The 19,968-nt window shown below is 33.5% G+C and overlaps 1 protein-coding gene across 2 annotated transcripts in view; it reads left to right on the top strand.

The window, feature by feature from the left end:
* The window catches only part of CSMD3 (CUB and Sushi multiple domains 3), a 1,097,972-nt gene that overhangs the window by 312,125 nt on the left and 765,879 nt on the right, over positions 1-19,968 (top strand). The window lies entirely within an intron of this gene.

Below are 19,968 nucleotides of genomic sequence, written 5' to 3'. Positions count from 1 at the left end.
TGGCCTTTGTTTTTGTAGATAGCTCTTTTATGTATTCTGTTCTCTGAAGGCAAAAATTAAACACTATGATCTGGGTGAATGTGGTCTGTTTCTTTAGAGACTCAAGGCATGGTCTCATGAAAATTACAGAGTTTTCAGAACATACTTTTAGGATATAGTATTTGTAAAAAGAAAATATTTCTTTATGCTGTTTTAAAAATTTAAATGCACTGATATCATTGAAGTGTAAAGTAGACTTAGTAATTGAAGAATGGTGGGATTAGTGAGATGAGACATAGGTAATAGACTAAAAGGGCCTTTTAAACCAGGTAAAATATTTGATAAGAATAGCAGGAACTTATTAAAGGATTTTTATCAAAAGCAATTACATGAAGAGGTTTGCATTTTCAAATGATGATTCTTGCTGAAGTATAGAGATTGATTTGAAGTGGGGCTTGATTAGCTGTAAGAAAATCTCTTAAGAGGTGTTTGCTGTAATCCAAGAAAAAAATCATGGTAGCTTGTATTAAGATGGTACTGATGGAGATAAAGAAGTAGAATGAGTTGAGAGATTTTTAGAAGTTATAATGATAAAGACCTCTGTAGTGAATTGAAGAGTGGTGTTCAAATAAAACATCATTTCTGGCTTGCGTAAATTGGTAAAGGCAGGCGAGATACTCACTGAGTTGGAAAATGTTGAAGGAAGGTCACGTTTGGGATGGGAATGCTATGGTTATTGAGAGATGTTTTACATATATTTAGTTTGAAGTCTCTTTGAGACATGCTGTTAAAGCCATCTAATAGACAACAATATCTATCTATATGATTCAGGAGCTATGAGGAGAAGCATCATTGATAGTGTAGTTGATATTGATGGTAATAGAACCAAAAGGCATCAGTAACATTGGCTAGACAGAGACAGGATGGAATGAGAAGATAAGAGGGCACTAGGATTGAGTTGGAGCATCAACAGCATATAAGGTCCAGGCTTAGGAGGATGATCCAGCAAAGGAGACTAAGACAGAGAGACAGGAGGAAATCTAAGGGAATAAGCTGTCACACAGGCAAGAAAAGTGTGAAGAAGAAAGAATAAGACAACATTGCAGATTGCTGTTGAAAGGACATTAGGTAAATGTGTGTGTGTGTGTGTGTGTTTTAATACATTCATAGTTGGCTAGATGTCAGCAAAAGTACCAAGTGTTTCTATCAGCTTAATCTTACCTTTTTAGGTAAGATGAAAATAACACACTTAGCTATACCAACTTTGTTTTTCGTTTGTTTGTGTTTTCCTCTATCTTTCAGTCCCTCAATACTCAGGTTTATATAACTTAACTCTTCCCATGATAATTTTGTACCTGGGTACAATGAAACTCAGCGGAATCCTGGTTTAAAAATGTTAGAGAATTCAAAAACTATTGTTTCATAAATTGCTACTTCTACAGTGTTACGTATTTGAGTCACATCAAGGTAGATGATAATGCCACGGATTTTCCAATAATTTTATCTTTTGGTGTAGAAGAGATCCCATTAAAAATGAAAAATTTTAAACTTGCAACATATTTGATTACTAGAAGGAAATTAGAAAACACTGTTTCTTGGCACCTGTTCCTTTGTTACCACTGCATTCTAGAAACCTAACACATTTACTTTAGGGATCATAACATACCCATTTATGTTCATATAGTTACTTTCTCTTTTCAGATTAAGCATTCTTAGTAATAATTTGTTTATCATCTAAATGAACACCTCTTTGTATGTTTCCAAGTTTCTGGAATTTATGCAGCTTATTCAATAATAGTATCAGATCTACAAATTGCTTTTCTCTCCATTTTCTCATTAAATGACACTGGACCACTTTATTTATTTCCCCCTTCCTCAGGAAGAAAATAGCAAGAAATTAATTGTTTTACTGTCCTTTTAAATTAGTGTTACCATGAATATTTAGATAGACTTGTTAAATTCCTTGTTGTAAAATATAAACACCAACAAGGTCATTTGGCGCTTTTCAAGAAAATGATACAAATACCAAAACTATGTTATATTTTTATAAATGGCAATTGAAAGATACAGTATCAATAAATAATATTGTCTGTAGTCACTTAAATGTAATAAAACAGCATTGTTTTTAATTGTATTAGTTATAGAATTAATGTATAAAATGATCTGTGAATAATTAAAACTTTAAATCTAATCCTGGCCCTCTAATCCTTTAAATTTTTTAATGTTCTCATGTCTTTTTAAACATATAGTCATCAGAATGAGACATTTTATTTCAGGTGGCATTACATTGGTTCTTTCTTATGAGTATGCATTGCTCATATAATATTTTCAATCCTTAATAGAACTGGAAAGATAAATGAGAACAGGGGACCCATTTACATTATTTTGATTAAAATTACAGACGATTCCTTGATTACAGGCCGTTCATTGAGGAACTGGGAACTTGCCACTGGCCACTATGCATTTTTATTTTGTTCTGGAAGTTCAGGAAGTGAAGCAGGGCTTACTGTAACCTGCCTTTGACTTTGGCAACAGGGAATAAATCAGCCCAGTAATTGTGCTGCACAGAGAATATTAAGTTAGCCAATGCCTCTCTTATAAGCTATATATGCTAAATCATTAAGTTCTTGTTTATTAAACAACAGTCAGCAGCACCGTTACATGATCCAACAGGGATGAAAGATCTACTCAGTCATTACTGGATGGCAGAATTTTATGAGGCCTGTTGAATATTAGCTGATTCCATTGCAGTGAAATGAAAAATAACATAGCATAAAGAAGCTTGAGTTCTAGTTTTAGCTTTGACTCTTTGTGGATAGATGAAACTGGGTAAGTTATGTCACCTCCCTAGATCTCAGGTTCTTTGTCTGTAACATCTAAGGCTTCTCTCAACTCTAATATTGTTTGGCATTATCTGCTTAGGTGCTATGGCAGGGTCAAGGAGGTAGAAAATAACTAGGTGCTGCCTTATTTACAAAGCATTGGATGGAGAGTTAGATTAGATACTCTTTAAAATTGTTTCCAAACTTAATCTTTTTGGGTTGTTACTAGAATTCTATCCATTCAGTGTTCATTCAGCAATTAGTTTTTAGATACCTACTACATGGCAGCTATTGTCCTAAATGCATCAGTGACCAAAGTGGCAGAGAGGCTTGCTCCTGTAGAACTTATGCCCTATGACGGGATAAAGGCTCTGAAAAGCAATCGATATAAATAAAGTAATAACACACTCTGTTCAGAGAGTGATAAGAAAGAACAGGTGGAGTAGGGTAAGAGAGGTCAGGAGAGTAGTAGTAGGGTGATGGGTGTGTAGGTCACTTAATTGATAAGTTGAGATTTGAGCAAAGTCTGGACACAAGTAAGATAGCTAAACAATGAGCATTCCAGGCAGAAATGATATCTAAAACAAAATATATAATCTTGAGTGTGCCTCATTGTGTTTAAGGAACATCTAGGAGGTGATTGTGACTTCAGAAGTATTGACATGGGTGAAAATAGTAGAAGCAAAAGAGAATTAATGGAGCCCAGATAAAGACCTATATTTGGCTTTTAGGTGAAATATGAAGTCATTAAAGTGATTGGGCTTAGTTTTTAAAGAATCACTCTGTGGAAGAAACTATAGAGAGGAAAGGTAGAAAAATGGATATTACTTGCAGTAATCTAGGTAAGATGTTATAATTATTAGGATGAGGAAATAGCAGTGGAGATGATGAGAAATTGTTAGGTTTTCAGGATAAAGTTAAGAGAATTTCCTAACTGATGGTGAAGCTCAAGGAAAAGAAGGAGCAAGGACAGATCTAAGGCTTTTGGCCTGAAGAACTGAGGACATGAAATAGCCATTAATTAATATTGAGAAGGCTGTTGATGAAACATTTTTGGAGAGATGCTCCAGAGCTTAATTTTGGACATGTGAAGTTTGAGATGGCTAATAAACATTCTGATGAAGATTTCAAGGAGGCAGTTGGCTATACAAGTCTTAGTGCCAAATTAAAGGTGTGGGATAAAGATCTAAATTTAGAAGTCTAGGAGGGGAAGTGATTATTAAATTAAAAAAAAAGAGGGAAAAAAGACTAAGAACTGAATCCTGGACACTCCAACACTAAAAACACAACAAAGCTAGGAGGAACTGGTAAGAGTTTGAAAAAGATAATTAATAAGATAGGAGGAAAACCAAGAGTGTGGTTTCCTAAAAGCCAAATGAAAGTATATCAAGGAGAAGGAACTGATGAACTGTGTCAAATACTGATGATAAGCCAGTAAGATGAACTCTGAAATTGATCATTGGATTTAGTAATATGGAGGTTATTGATTACTGTGTTGAAAGGAGTTTTGTCAGTGACAGTCTTATTGGAGTGGTTTTAAGAGAGAATTGGAAAATAAAAATTGTAGGCCATTAGTATAAATAAGCCTTTCAGGGATGTTTGTAACCAAAGGTGAACAAAGAAATAGGGCAATTGCTGAAGGAAGAAGTAGAGTCAAGAGTTTTTTTTTTTTTTAATTTTTGGTTTGTTTGTTAAACTGGGATAGGTAAAACCCTGTGTTCACACTGGTGGGAATGATCTGCTAAAGTGCAAAAAATTGGTGATGGAGAGAGTGGGGAGACTTGCTGTAATAAAGTGAAGAAGTGGAGATAGTGAAACTAATCTTTCCTTTTAAAAATCTGTTTGTGAAAGGAAGGAAGGAGGAAAAAGTAGCAGTAACTAGAGAGTGAGGTAGACCATGAAAATGAAGATTAAAAGGTCAAGTGAGGGATGATTCCATGGCAGAGGTTATAAGGAATTTAACCAGTTTGGAAGCCCTGCACATAGAAATAAAAGATCAAAGGCTTGTAATCAAAGACCACAAGGAATGAGTGATTATCACAGACAGTAATAAAGAATTGTATAATAATTGTAATTTTTCAGGTTGGATGACAGTACATATGTGAACAATAATAGAAAGATCAGGAAGACCCATTAATATATTTTAACCAGAAGGGAAATGAGCTCATTTTGTAAGGTGTAAGGTTGAGGCTTCAGCAGAATTTCCACAGAGCATGTCCCTCCCAGAAATTGGTAATATGTAACATAATTCTGACAGATAGAGGTTGAGGTAGGAATAAGAATTTGGCATAGTTATTCCTACTCTCCTATAGTTAAAAATATCTACAGTATCTAAAAAAATGAAGTATTGGATAAAATCAAGGGAATTAACACAGTTATCAAAATCAGAATATTAGCAAAAACATACTCAGATCATATAACATAGGAAGACCTGTTTAAATTAATTGTATTCAAATTAAGAATAAAAGAAAGTATATAGTGTATTTTATTTAAACTATATATGCACATTTATTTATATTTATTAGGTAGTTTAAATAATGCTAACTACCTAATATTTAGATTTGAGCTGATAAATTTTTCCATCATAGGCTAACTCCCATTGAAAGCTAGTTCCTCCTTGTGTACACTAGATCCTATCCTTTCTCACTGAGGAGTGTTATGCCCACAATTTTAATTCTCTTCTACACCATCAATTTTTGCTCCCTGATTAATCACTCTTTACCTAGATGTAACTTGGTTTGTCCCATCATTTCTTTAGAACTGCCTTTTCCAAAATGACCAATGATATCTGAATTCCTACTTTAATACTTATCTTACTTGATTTATATGCAACATTTGAATGATCATTTCCTCAAGAACATCCATCTCCCTTGTTACTATGAAGTCCTGTCTTTTACCCTTTCTTATTCCTTACTGATAATATCTTTCAGAACCTTTTTGAGTGGATTTTCTTTCTTTATCCTTTTGTGTGTTCCTGCATTTGTCCAACGTTTGTCTGGTTTTCTCTCTCTCTCTTTTTTTTTTTTCTGTTCACTCTACTTTGTAATTTGCATAAATTTCCATGGCTTCAGTGATCTTAAGAATTCACAGTTTTTCTGATGTTCATGATTATTGGTTGTCTTACTTTGTTTCTAGTTGTATACATATTGTTACAAAAATAACAGAATCTTAAGGACAGCTTGGATCTCAAGTTATACATAATATCTAGAACTTTACATTGTACACCTTAGGTATTTCAAATGTATTCGTGAAATGAATAAATGATTTTTGCCCTTTATAAAAAGGACATCAGTTGACCATCTGTTTTTACCTCTTTTACTCAGTGATTACACTTGATTTAATAAAGCCATATGCATTAGTTTGGATTAGGTTCAACTGTAAAAGAAAATTAAAGTAAAAAACACCAACAGGCTTGAATGAGATGCAAGTTTTTGATTTGCTTTGTTTTTTTAAATGTAAAGTTTGGACATAGGTGTACAAGACAGTTTTGGAAACCCCTGATATCAAATACTCAGGATCCTTTTATATTACTATTCTATTTGTAGGTGGCCTTCATTCCAAAGATCATATCATGTCCAGACTACATCCATTTAGTTTACAGTAGGAAGAAGGAAAGGGGAAGGGAAGGGCCAAAGGGTATTCATCATTAAACTGTCTCTTAAACAAGGTTCTAGTTGCTACCCTGCATTTCCTATTGCATTTTCTACTATTTCTGCTTGTACTCATTGGCCAAAATTTTCTTACATGGCCACTTGGCTGAAAGAGACACAAGGAAGTATAACTCTTCTTCTAGGCGGCCTTTGCTCAGCTAAAAACCTATTATGAAAGAAAAGGAGAAATATTCGGATATAACTAAAAAACTTCCACATTGTTTTTACTGATGCAGTCCCTCCAGAGAAAATATATATTCATTAGTATTTTACATATAATACAACTATGTGTGGGTCTGTATTGATATGTATTGATACAGATAGGTACGTATATGTGTGTGTGTATATATATATATATATATACACATATATATATATGTTATATACAATACATAAATCAGATATACATATATGTGGTATATTATCATTCATATATATGGAATATATATATTATTATATATGCTAATAGTTCCAAATTTAGCAGTATTTCTCAAATAGTGTTTTTGTAATATCTACATCAGAATTGCCTGTAGCATTTGTTAAAGTGTGGATTTCTGAGCTCCCACACAAATGTATTCATTTACATTCTATAGGCATGAAATTAGTAACTCTGCAAACTAGATGATTCCAATCCATTTCTATAGCAAATAAAGCAGTAAGTTTGGTTTTATCAATATTGCAACTCTGTCATATAACTGTCCTATAAGCTATCCCACAAGAGCTGAAATATTTCTTAGTATTCAAAAAGCTGAAGGTCTAATTAACATGATATATCAAGCTAATTAAACTAATTCTATAATGCATACACATATGTATATGGTATGAATTTATGTAATGGATAGCACAAAGACTGTGCTAGTGAATCAACAATTGTCCAACTAAATAAGATAAATTAATTAGAAGTAACTGGCTATAATATTCATTATACAAAGTAAATATTATAGATACTAATCCTATCAAACAGGTGTTCCTGTTTACTACCTTATTTCTGACAGTTATTAGACTAAAACATGCAATGAAGCTATGGTTCATGCATAATTATTGCTTATGCATAACAGTAATTTGGTTAAATATCTATCACGATTCCATAATTTTGAATTAACCTTCTTGTTCTTGTGATGAGAGCATTTAACATGAGATCTACCTTCTTAATAAAATTTTAAGTGTACAATACACTGTTGTTAACTATAGGCACAATATTGTTACAGCAGATCTCTAGAGCTTATCCATCTTGTATAACTGAAACTTTAAATCCAGTGAATAGCAACTCCCCATTTCCCCTTCCCCCCATCCACTGGCAAATACCATTACACTTTCTGTTTCTATGAGTTTAACTATTTTAGCTACCTCATGTAAGTGTAATCATGCAGTATTTGTCCTTCTGTGGCTGGCTTATTTCACTTAGCATAGTGTTCTCAAGGTTCATCCATGTTGTTGAATATGGCAGGATTTCCTTCTTTTCTAAGGCTGAATATTATTTCTTTATATGTATAGGCTACATTTTCTTTATCCATTCTTCCAGCATGGTTGCCTCCCTTTAGACAAATTAAATAGAGTAGTCATAAAATGATGAGAGCCAGAGGGATTTCAAGGATCCGACTGCTCAGTGTTCCCCTTTGAGGGAAACGAATCTTGAGGCTCTGTTGAAAATTCAAGATGAAAATTCAGATCTCCTAATGCTTGCTGCAGTGTACTTTTTTACAAAAGTACTTTTGTAAAGTACTTTTTCAAGAAGTACAAAAGTACTTCTTGTTAGGCATACAGCCAGGGCTTTCTTAAAACTATGTATGTATATCATATGTATATGATATATGTATATGTATATTTTGAAAATCTGAAACTTTGACATATAAATAGCACAGTATAGATTAATGTTTTTAAATATAGCCTAAAGTTGACATTGTATATTGGGTTGATACTTAAATATAAGTTTGCTTCAAAGAGTTAGAAATTCTTGTAGATATCTGAGAATCCTGAGTATGGTTAATTTACCATTTTTAGTACAATTAAATATATTTTTTCTGCCTTAAGGACAACCTGTTTGACAGTACAGCAAGAAGAGTTAAGAATGTATGTAAGGCTTGCTCATCCATTAAAAAAAGAATTACATAATAGATGAAACCAGAATTAACACAAATAACAGCTCACTGCTGAGAGAAACATTTTGAAAGGTTTCTAACCAGACCACTTACATGTAAATGCAAAATATTTCCTCTCTGACTTTTTAGGTTGAAAAAAGTTAGTTGTTAGATGTGAGATAAAACATCATTGTTTGGTGTAAAACCAATTATATATATATATATAAAATAAAAAATACAAATTTCATGTATATGTATTATATATAATTGTTTATGGCAAATTTGAAGTTATCCTTCCAATTATTAGTGTGTACACTAATTATTATTAGTGATGTTTTTATACCTTTAAGAAACAACGCGGTCCTCTCACTGTTGTGGCCTCTCCCGTTGCGGAGCACAGGCTCCGGACTCGCAGGCTCAGCAGCCATGGCTCACGGGCCCAGCTGCTCCGTGGCATGTGGGATCTTCCCAGACCAGGGCACAAACCCGTGTCCCCTGCATCGGCAGGTGGACTCTCAACCAGTGCGCCACCAGGGAAGCCCAATAAATTGCATTTTTAATGCAAGTGCAGAAGTAAACGAATACTACTTCTGTTTTTAAATTTAAGAAACTAATTTACTTATATACAATATTTTAATTAACGAATGCACTCATCAAAAATATGTTTCAACTTCAAAGGGAAAAAGATATCATGTCTGATTCGACTTTTTTTTTTATCTTGTGTGATCTTTCATATAGTCTGGAAACCTGTACAGATCTCTAAGGTTAAACCAAAGCTCTAGTATGTGAAATACATGATTAATTTTATGATCTTATTTTAATCCATAAAAATCGAACACCACTTGTTTGTCACTATTATTCATAAGGAAGTCCCAGTATGCCCTTTTCATAATTCCTTGCTCTTTTCGTCTCCTCTCTTATAAAGTATTCCCTATAGTATTACCTAGATAATTATTACTTAGAGCCACTACAACTCTGAAACTCCACTGTTCTTCTTGCTTACTCCCTTCGTGTTTTTTTTTTTTAATTTCATCAGAAACTCTAGTGCTTGTCATATTCATTTGATTCATTTTTCTGCAACTTATTAACGTGTACGTTAGCCTTAGCCAGGGACACCACTGCATTTTGAAAGGAGAAAAGTGTGAAAAAACAGGTGTGTCTGCATTAAAGTTTATGACGGTAGTGACCAGAAATTGAGATACATTCTTTCTGTGATTTCTGTTTTTTCCCTGACGAAAGATTCAAGGTCATCTGCTGAAACTGAGGGGAGGTGGTAAGTTAGGATATTTAAGGAGAGTGGGATTATTTGAAATATCTTCTTTGGAGAATGGAAAAACAAACAACTAAGGAAATCGAAGGATTGCTGGGCAGTGTTTTGAATACAGTTGAGATTTTAAAACATGAGATTTTAGTGGCAATAATTGATGCGCTTCAATATTTCTACAAAACTACTTAGCAACAATATAAGTACAATGAGGCAGGCACCAACATTACTGCTACATTAGGTCAAACTACATTAGGACAATGGAGGAGATTGAAGGTATTGGTAGAGCATGGCCTGGAGAGGGAAAGAAGTGACTTCCAATGGAATTTGCCTCTTCTAAGCACACTTTTTTTTTGTTTGTTTCTTTTGTTTTTTCTGGGTTGTATTTTTTTTTTAAACATCTTTATTGGAGTATAATTGCTTTGCAATAGTGTGTTAGTTTCTGCTTCATAACACAGTGAATCAGCTATACATATATCCCCATATCTCCTCCCGCTTGCATCTCCCTCCCACCCTCACTATCCCACCCCTCTAGGTGGTCACAAAGCACCGAGCTGATCTCCCTGTGCTATGTGGCTGCTTCCCACTAGCTATCTATTTTACAGTTGTTGGTGTATCTATGTCCATGCCACTCTCTCACTTCATCCCAGCCTACCCTTCCCCCTCCCCATAACCTCAAGTCCATTCTCTACGTCTGCGTCTTTATTCATGTCCTGCCCCTAGGTTCTTCAGAACCATTTTTTTGTTTTGTTTTGTTTTGTTTTTTTAGATTCCATATATATATGTGTTGGCATATGGTATTTATTTTTCTCTTTCTGACTTTACTCTGTATGACAGACTCTAGGTCCACCCACCTCACTGCACATAACTCAATTTTTTTCTTTTTATGGCTGAGTAATATTCCATTGTATGTATATGCCACATCCTCTTTATTCATTCATCTGTTGATGGACACTTAGGTTGCTTCCATGTCCTGGCTATTGTAACTAGGGCTGCAGTGAACATTTTGGTACATGACTCTTTTTGAATTATGGTTTTCTCAGGGTAAATGCCCAGTAGTGGGATTGCTGGGTCTTATGGTAGTTCTATTTTTAGTTTTCTAAGGAACCTCCATACTGTTCTCCATAGTGGCTGTATCAATTTACATTCCCACCAACAGTGCAAGAGGGTTCCCTTTTCTCCACATCCTCTCCACCATTTATTGTTTTTAGACTTTTTGATGATGGCCATTCTGACTGGTATGAGGTGATGCCTCATTGTAGTTTTGAGTTGCATTTCTCTAATGATTAGTGATGTTGAGCACCCTTTCATGTGTTTGTTGACCATCTGTATATATTCTCTGGAGAAATTTCTATTTAGGTCTTCTGCCCATGTTTGGATTGGGTTGTTTGTTTTTTTGGTATTGAGCTGCATGAGCTGCTTGTAAATTTTGGAGATTAATCCTTTGTCAGTAGCTTCATTTGCAAATATTTTGTCCCATTCTGAGGGTTGTCTTTTCATCTTGTTTATGTTTTCCTTAGCTGTGCAAAAGCTTTTAGGTTTCATTAGGTCCCATTTGTTTATTTTTGTTTTCATTTCCATTATTCTAGGAGGTGGGTCAAAAAGGATCTTGCTGTGATTTATATCATAGAGTGTTCTGCCTATGTTTTCCTCTAAGAGTTTTATAGTGTCTGGCCTTACATTTAGGTCTTTAATCCATTTTGAGTTTATTTTTGTGTATGGTGTTAGGGAGTGTTCTAATTTCCTTCTTTTACATGTAGCTGTCCAGTTTTCCCAGCACCTTTTATTGAAGAGACTGTCTTTTCTCCATTGTATATTCTTGCCTCCTTTATCAAAGATAAGGTGACCATATGTGCGTGGATTTATCTCTGGGCTTTCTTTCCTGTTCCATTGATCTATATTTCTGTTTTTGTGGCAGTACCATACTGTCTTGATTACTGTAGCTTTGCAGTATAGTCTGAAGTCCGGGAGTCTGATTCCTCCAGCTCCTTTTTTCTTTCTCAAGATTGCTTTGGCTATTCGGGGTCTTTTGTGTTTCCATACAAATTGTGAAATTTTTTGTTCTAGTTCTGTGAAAAATGCCATTGGTAGTTTGATAGGGATTGCATTGAATCTGTAGATTGCTTTGGGTAGTATAGTCATTTTCACAGTGTTGAAGCACACTGTTTTTTAATCCATTAATTTTATCTGTAAGTTAGTATAAACCATTTATTCTTGAGAGCTTGCAAAAAAAGTTAAATGCTAATTAAGAGACTAAAAATCTGTATAATATGGTATATAAAGTTTTAATGTTATATAGGTTTTTATGTACTGGTATGTTTGTAATCCACAAATATCTTAGATTATTTTATGAACTTTGAAATATATCGTATTTGTTCATTTTAATAGTACATTTTTCTGAGTGATTTCATTTTAGTTAAAGTGGAACTGTAATTCCTGACTTACCATTGCTTTTGTAAGTTACCTTCCATAGTTCTTTCCTCCTTTAGCATAATAATTTTCATAAAACTAGCCTATGCCTAACTTGATTAAGTCCACTTATACAGAAAATGGTATTGTGACCCTCAAAAACTCTTACTGGAAAATTTTTTACCAGAAGTGCTTTTATAGCATAGATTCCAAAGTTATAATTAGTAAACTCATATAGAATTACTTACATACAAGCTACAACATAAAAGTTAAATGTTAAAACCTATTTTGAACTCACTTCTGATTGAGCAGTGAAAGACTTTGTTTATAAATCATACTTTTATGCAGTGCCCCTCTCTGCTTCAATGACTGTAATCTTTTTGCTGAACACTCAAACATAACTTTATTTAACATATTTAAAATATACTCAACAGTCATAGTGATTAGAAAACATAGGTATTTTCTTTTTTTCTTTTTTGTTTTGTTTCCTGGATTAAGCACAGAACATTAGAGAGAATGAATCTTACAAACTGATATGGATTTTTCAATTCAAGAGAAGGCAGATGGCAGACTCTTGGGAGAAGCTGCACAGTCAAATTACAAAGGGTCTAATAAAGGAAGGCATGGAGACTTTAGACATATTTGCACTATTCTCCATAAGAATGATAATTTTAATAATATTCAGTATCTCCTATGTTTGAAAATAATAGATACTTAATTTTTTTTTATTGAAGTATAGTTTATTTACAATGTTGTATTAGTTTCAGGTGTACAGCAAAGTGATTCAGATATATACATGTGTATATATATGTGTGTGTGTATATATATATATATATATATATATGCATATATATTCTTTTTCAGATTCTTTTCCATTATAGGTTATTACATGATTTTGAATATAGTTCCCAGTACTATACAGTAAGTCCTCGTTTTTTATCTGTTTTTTATATAGTAGTGTGTAACTTTTATATCAAAATCGTAATTTAGCCCTTCCCCATTGGTAACCATAAGATTGTTTTCTATGTTTGTGAGTCTGTTTCTGTAAATAAATTCATTGTATTATATTTTTTTAGATTCCACTTATAAGTGATATGATATTTGCCTTTTCTGACTTACTTCATTTAGTATGATAATCTCTAGTTCATCCATGTTGCTGCAAATGGTATTATTTCATTCCTTTTTATGGCTGAGTAATATTCCACTGCATGTATATATGTGTGTGTGTGTGTGTGTGTGTGTGTGTGTGTGTGTGTGTGTACCACATCTTTATCCATTCATCTGTTGATGGACACTTAGGTTGCTTCCATTTCTTGATTATTTCTTGGTATCTTTTCAAATTCAAGTTTTCATCTCTTCTAGGTATGTGCCCAAGAGTGGGATTGCTGGATCATATGTCAACTCTGTTCTTAGTTTTTTGAGAAGCTTTCATACTGTTTTCCATAGTGGCTGCACCAATTTACATTCCCACCAGCAGTGGATTCCCTTTTCTCCACACCCTCTCCAACATTTATTGTTTGTAGATTTTTTGATGCTGGCCATTCTGATTGGTGTGAGGTGATGCCTCATTGTAGTTTTGATTTGCATTTCTCCAATAATTAGCACTGTTGGGCATCTTTTTGTGTGCCTGTTGTTCCTCTGTATGTCTTCTTTGGAGAAATGTCTGTTTAGGTCTTCAGCCCATTCTTTGATTGGGCTGTTAGTTTTCTGTTATTGAGTTGCATGAGCTCTTTGTATATTATGGAAATTAAGCCTTGTCAGTTGAATTGTTTGCAAATAATTTATCCCATCGTTAGGTTGTCTTTAAGTTTTGTTTATGGTTTCCTTTGCTATGGAGAAGCTTTGATTAGGTCCCATTTCTTTTATTTTTGCTTTTATTTTTATTGCCTTCAGAGACTGACCTAAGAAATCATTGATATAATTTATGTCAGAGGATGTTTTGCCTATGTTCTCTTCTAGGAGTTTTATGGGGTCATGTCTTATATTCTAGGAGTTTTATGGGGTCATATCTTATATTTAAGTCTTTAAGCCATTTGAGTTTATTTTTGTGTATGGTGTGAAGATGTGTTCCATCTTGCACATCTAGCTACGTTGATGTGCATCCCAGGGTTACAAAGATGGTTCAACTTGCACATCTAACATTGATTTATGTGCAGCAAACCAGCTTTCCCAGTGCCACTTGCTAAAGAGACTGTCTTTTCTCCATTGTACATTCTTGCCTCCTTTGTCCAAATTTAATTGACTGTAGGTGTGTGGGTTTTATGTGGGAGCTCTCTATTCTATTCCATCAATCCATATGTCTATTTTGTGCCAATATCCCATTATTTAGATTGCCATAGCTTTGTGATATTGTCTGAACTCTGGAATGGTTATGCCTCCAGCTTTGTTCTTTTTCCTCAGGATTGTTTTTGTAATTCTGATAAGTCTTTTATGGTTCCATATAAATTTTAGGATTATTTGCTCTAGTTCTGTGAAAAATGTCATGGGTAATTTGATAGGGATTGCATTAATTCTGTAGATTGATTTGGGTAGTATGACCATTTTATCAAGACTGATTCTTCCAATCCAAGAGCATGGGCTATGTTTCCATTTCTTTGAATCATCTTCAGTGTCCTTTATCAATGTTTTATACTTCTCAGCATATAAGTCTTTCGCCTCCTTGGTCAGGTTTATTCATATTTTTTTTTTTGATGTGATTATAGATAATTTTTTTAACTTATATTTCACTGTTAGTGTAAAGAAATGGAAAAGATTTCTGTGTGTTAATCTTGTATTGTGCTACCTTTCTGAATTCTTTTATCAGTTTCAATAGTATTTGTGCAGAATATTTAAGATTTTCTATATAGCGTATCATGTCATTTGCATATAACCCAATTTTACCTCTTCCCTTCCTATTTCAATACCTTTTATTTATTTTTCTTGTTTGGTGGCTGTGGCTAAGACTTCCAATATTATGTTGAGCAGAAGTGGTGAGAGTGTGCATCCTTATCTTGTTCCAGATTTTAGCCGGAAGACTTTCAGCTTTTCAGCATTGAGTATTATGTTGGCTATGGGTTTGTCATACATAGCTTTTATCATGTTGAGGTATGTTCCCTCTATACCCAGTTTCATGAGAGTTTTTATCGTGAATAGATGTTAAATTTTATCAAATGCTTTTTCTGTGTCTATTGAGATGATCATGGGTTTTTTTGTCTTTCCTTTTGTTGATATGGTGTATGACATTGATTGATTTGTATATGTTGAAACATCCTTGTGACCCTGGGATGAATCCACCCTGGTCAAAGTGTATGATACCTTTTATATATTGTTCCATTCTTTTTGCTAATACTTTGTTGAGGATTTTTGCATCTGTATTCATCAAAGATATTGGCCTGTAATTTTCTTTTTGGTAGTGTCTTTGTCTGATTTTGGTATCAGGGTGATGATGGCTTTGTAGAATGACTTTGGGAATGCTCCCTCCTTTTCAGTCTTTTGGAAAAATTTGAGAAGAATTGGTATAAGTTCTTTTTTGTATGTCTGGTAACATTCCCCAGTGAAGCTACCCAGTCTTGGACTTTTGTTTGCAAGGTGTTATTTATTTTTTTATTTTATTACAGATTCTATTTCACTTGTAGTGATAGGTCTGTTCAAATTATCTTTTTCTTTTTGATTCAATTTCAGTGGACTGTATGTTTCTAGATATGTGTCCATTTCATTTAGGTTGTCCAATTTGTTGGCATATAATTGTTCATAGTATTTTCTTTTTTTTTTTTTTTTTTTTTTCTGTGTGTGTCTTTAGATCTGAAATTAATCTCTTGTAGGCAGCATATTTATGGGCTTTGTTTATTTGTTTCTTGTTTTTTTTTTTTTTTTTTTTTTTTTTTTTGTATTCCTGTGGTATAGGTTGTTATTTCTCCTCTTTCATTTCTTATTTTTGTTATTCGGTCCTCTCTCTTTTGTTCTTGGTGAGCCTGGCCAGAGAACCATCTCTTGGTTTTATTGGTTTTTTTTTATTGTTTTTTAACCTCTATTTATTTCCCCTCTGATCTTTATTATTCTTTTCCTTCTACCAACTTTAGGTTTTGTTTGTTCTTCTTTTTCTAATTCTTTTAGGTGATAGGTTAGGTTGTTTATTTGAGATTTTTCTTGTTTTTTGAGGAAGGCCTGTGTCACATGAACTTCCTTCTAAAAACTGCTTTTGTTGCACCCCATAGATTTGTATGATTGTGCTTTCATTGTCATTTTTCTCAAGGCATTTTTTAATTTCCCCTTTGATTTCACCATTGACTCATTGGTTTTTTAGTAGCATGTTGTTTATTTTCTGTGTAGACATTTTGTTTGTTTGTTTGTGTCTGTTTCTATGGTTGATTCCTAGTTTCATGACATTGTGGACAGAAAAGATGCTTGAAATAATTCCTATCCTCTTAAATTTGTTGAGGCTTGTTCTCTGTCCTAGTAGGTGGTCTGTCCTAGAGAATGTTCCATGTGCACTTGAAAATAATGTATATTCTAATTTTTTTGAATGTAGTTTCCTGAAAATATCAATTAAGTCTAACTGTAAGGATCTGCGTTGCCTTATTGATTTTCTGTCTGGAAGATCTGTCCATCGATGTGAGTGGGGTGTTAAAGTCTCCTACTATCATTATATTCCTGTCAGTTTCTCCCTTTATGTCTGTTAGTATTTGTTTTATGTATTTAGGTGCTCCCATAATGGGTGCATATATGTTAATGAGTGTAATATCCTCTTCTTTTGCTGATCCTTTTGTCATTATATAGTATCCTTCTTTATCTTTCTTTAAGGCTTTGGTTTAAAGTCTGTTTTGTCTGATATGAATATTGCTACCCTCACTTTCTTGTCATTTCCATTTGCATGAAATATCTTTTTCCATCCCCTCACTTTCTATCTATGTGTGTCCTTTGCCCTAAAGTGGGTCTTCTGTAGGCAGTATATTGTCAGTAGCATCATTTGCAAATATTTTTTCCCATTCAGTAGGTTGTCTTTTTGTCTTGTTTTTGGTTTCCTTTGCTGAACAAAATTCCTTTTTGTCCCACATTTAACTGTCTGGACACACACACAATGTTATGGTGTTAAGCCATTGTTTTATTACTTTCTGTTATGTAATCATGTACAAATTCATCATTCTAAATACAATATAATGGAAAATTTAGAATTTAAATAATTATCTTTAAGTAGTTATTACATGTAAGAGTATTCTTGGAGTTTAGGGTATCGTAAAAAGAAAGAAATGTAAGAGTAAGCATCCTAGTTTTGTATTTTGTATTATATATTTGAAGAAATGTTATAGAAGCCCCAAATACAAAGTACAGGGTAGAAGTATTTATGAGTTCAGAAAATGGAGAAGCATTCAGATTGTAGTTGTCAGGGAAACTTCCACAGAATTTGTAGACCCTGAACTGGATGTTGAAGGATAGTAGCCTTTTGGCCAGTTCCCTAAAATTCCTGCTCATGCTATTTCCATTATTTGTTTGTTACCATGTTTAGTGGGTGGAATCGTGTCCCCCTTAAAAATATATTCAGACCTAAATCCCTTTACCTATAAATGTGACCTTATTTGGAAATAGGGTCTTTGCAGATATATTCAAGTATAAATAAGGTCAGATTAGATTAGTGTGGGCCCTAATCCATTGACTGTTGTCCTTATTAGAAGAGGAAAATTTGGATATAGACACACAGGAAAGAAGGATATGTGGGACTGAGGCAGAGATTGGAATTATGTGTCTATAAGCCAAGGAATGACAAGGATTACCAGCAACCATACGAAAGCAAGGAAGAGGCAAGGAAGGATTCTGCGGTGGGGACTTCAGACAGAACATACATAGTGCTGCTGACCCTTGACCTCAAACTTCTAGTGTCTAGAACTGTGAGACAATAATAACTATCTGTTGTTTTAAGACATCTAGTTTATGGTACTTTTTAATAGAATTCCTTGGAAATTAATGAACTAACAGTGATTTTCAGTAACTTGTTTGATTTTCAGAGCACATTTAAAAGAATAGATAAGCTCTTTCGTATAGTGTACAAAATTTATTCAAGGGTTCAAGGACAAATAACAACATGAAATAAAAGTATGGTGTTACTTAATGTTTCCATACTTCCATTACATAAGTTCAGTGTGGGAGAAATGCCATTAAAGTTTCCCAGTTCTTACAACAGAGAACTGGAAGGTAGAAAAGTAGGTTTTACTCATTTTCTTTCATTGCTTAAAAGTTAACAGAAATAATGATATAGGTGGAAATAATTTATATTTAGAATGTGAAATATGATCATGAGTTTTTGTTATGTTAAATCTTACTTAGAACTGAATGAAATGCATTTACATCATTTGTATTTTCTCTGTCAATCAAATTTGTCTTGTTTTTTGATTGGCTTGGTTTTGAAAAACCAAGAAACCTGGTTTTTCTTGATGAAACCTGTTAAACTTGATGAAAAACATGTAATTTTTTTCCTGTTTTTTCCTGACTAGGTTTTTTTTATAATGAAAATATTTATAGTAGTAGAGACTCGTTTTGTACCTACAGAGTTAATAACTTACTTATGTGGGTTTTATTATATTTGTTAAGTAATATTTGTAGTGCTCATCACAGTGTATTAGGGAGTGTTTTTTCTTTCTCTTCTGTTAGATAGTGAGCTCCTCAAAGACAAATTAAGTTATTCACTCATATTTGTGTGGCTTGTGCCTAGCCTAGTTAGTATATGGTAGATGCATGATAAACGTTTGTTAGTTAAAATGATTATGATATTCACAACTTTGAATAGCCATGACCATTCTAGGTGTAGTTTATTTTATTGTAATCTTCAAATAATCAAAAGCTTCAAAACTGTTCTTTGACATTACTCCATTAAGGAGGGCAGATATAGTATAATTTAATTAGGCATTCTGTCATTAAGCATTTCGTTTAGATTCTTTCCTGTGTACGCTTGAGTTGGTTGACAAAGTTTTTTGTTTCATTTAAGAAGTGCTTTAGTCCATCTATTCGGCAGACATCGCTCAGTATATATGTTGAGAACTAAAGGAAAATAATAAAATAAGACCCTGCTCTTGCCCACAGGAGAGAGAACAGTGACAGTTCCAAAGAATGAGGCAAAAGGTTCTATGCAAGCCCAGAAAAAGAGTGTGTTTACCTGAAAGTGGTAGAATGTAGAGAAAGAAAAATATTTTAAAATACCAAGGCGGTTTATTATAAATTTAAAATACTTTAAGATCTTATCGGTATGGTTTAGAAGATAACCACTCCAGGTTTCTTTGCAACAATGCACTTAAACTAGGGTATCTTGGTGTAAGTGATCAAGAAGTCAGAATACTATAATAGAGAACTGAAGCAGTGGTTTCAGTGACTCCTCAAAGAACTCCAAAAATAATGTTGAATGGGAAAGTACTACTTAATTTTTACTTCAGCAAAGATCTGGAGTATGTTCTTCTAGTGTGCAGCTCTTTAGCTCTATCCTATCTGTATGATTTGTCTTTATCTAAGTTTGTACAAAAGATTGGTGTTCCATTTCTAACACTCAAAGAATCTTCATTTTCCTTTAGCCAATGTATAAAATCCTATAAACTTACTGTGTTACTTCAATCTTTGTATAAATGTAAACTTTGGCAGCCTATATATATATATATATATATATATAACATTCTCTCTACTTACGAAGAAAAAAATGAAACCTAGTTGAATTGAAGAAAAATCAAAGTTTAATACTAGGGAAAATTGTTCTGGTCATTTTTTCACTACTTCTAGCAAGTTCATTGAGAATAACATTACCTGTGGTG

Source organism: Lipotes vexillifer, unplaced genomic scaffold, assembly GCF_000442215.2.
Source record: "Lipotes vexillifer unplaced genomic scaffold, Lipotes_vexillifer_v1.1 scaffold1679, whole genome shotgun sequence".
NCBI classification, from domain to species: Eukaryota; Metazoa; Chordata; class Mammalia; order Artiodactyla; family Lipotidae; genus Lipotes; species Lipotes vexillifer.
The sequence above is the reverse complement of the archived record's forward strand: the minus strand, read 5'-3'. Positions and strand labels throughout refer to the sequence as shown.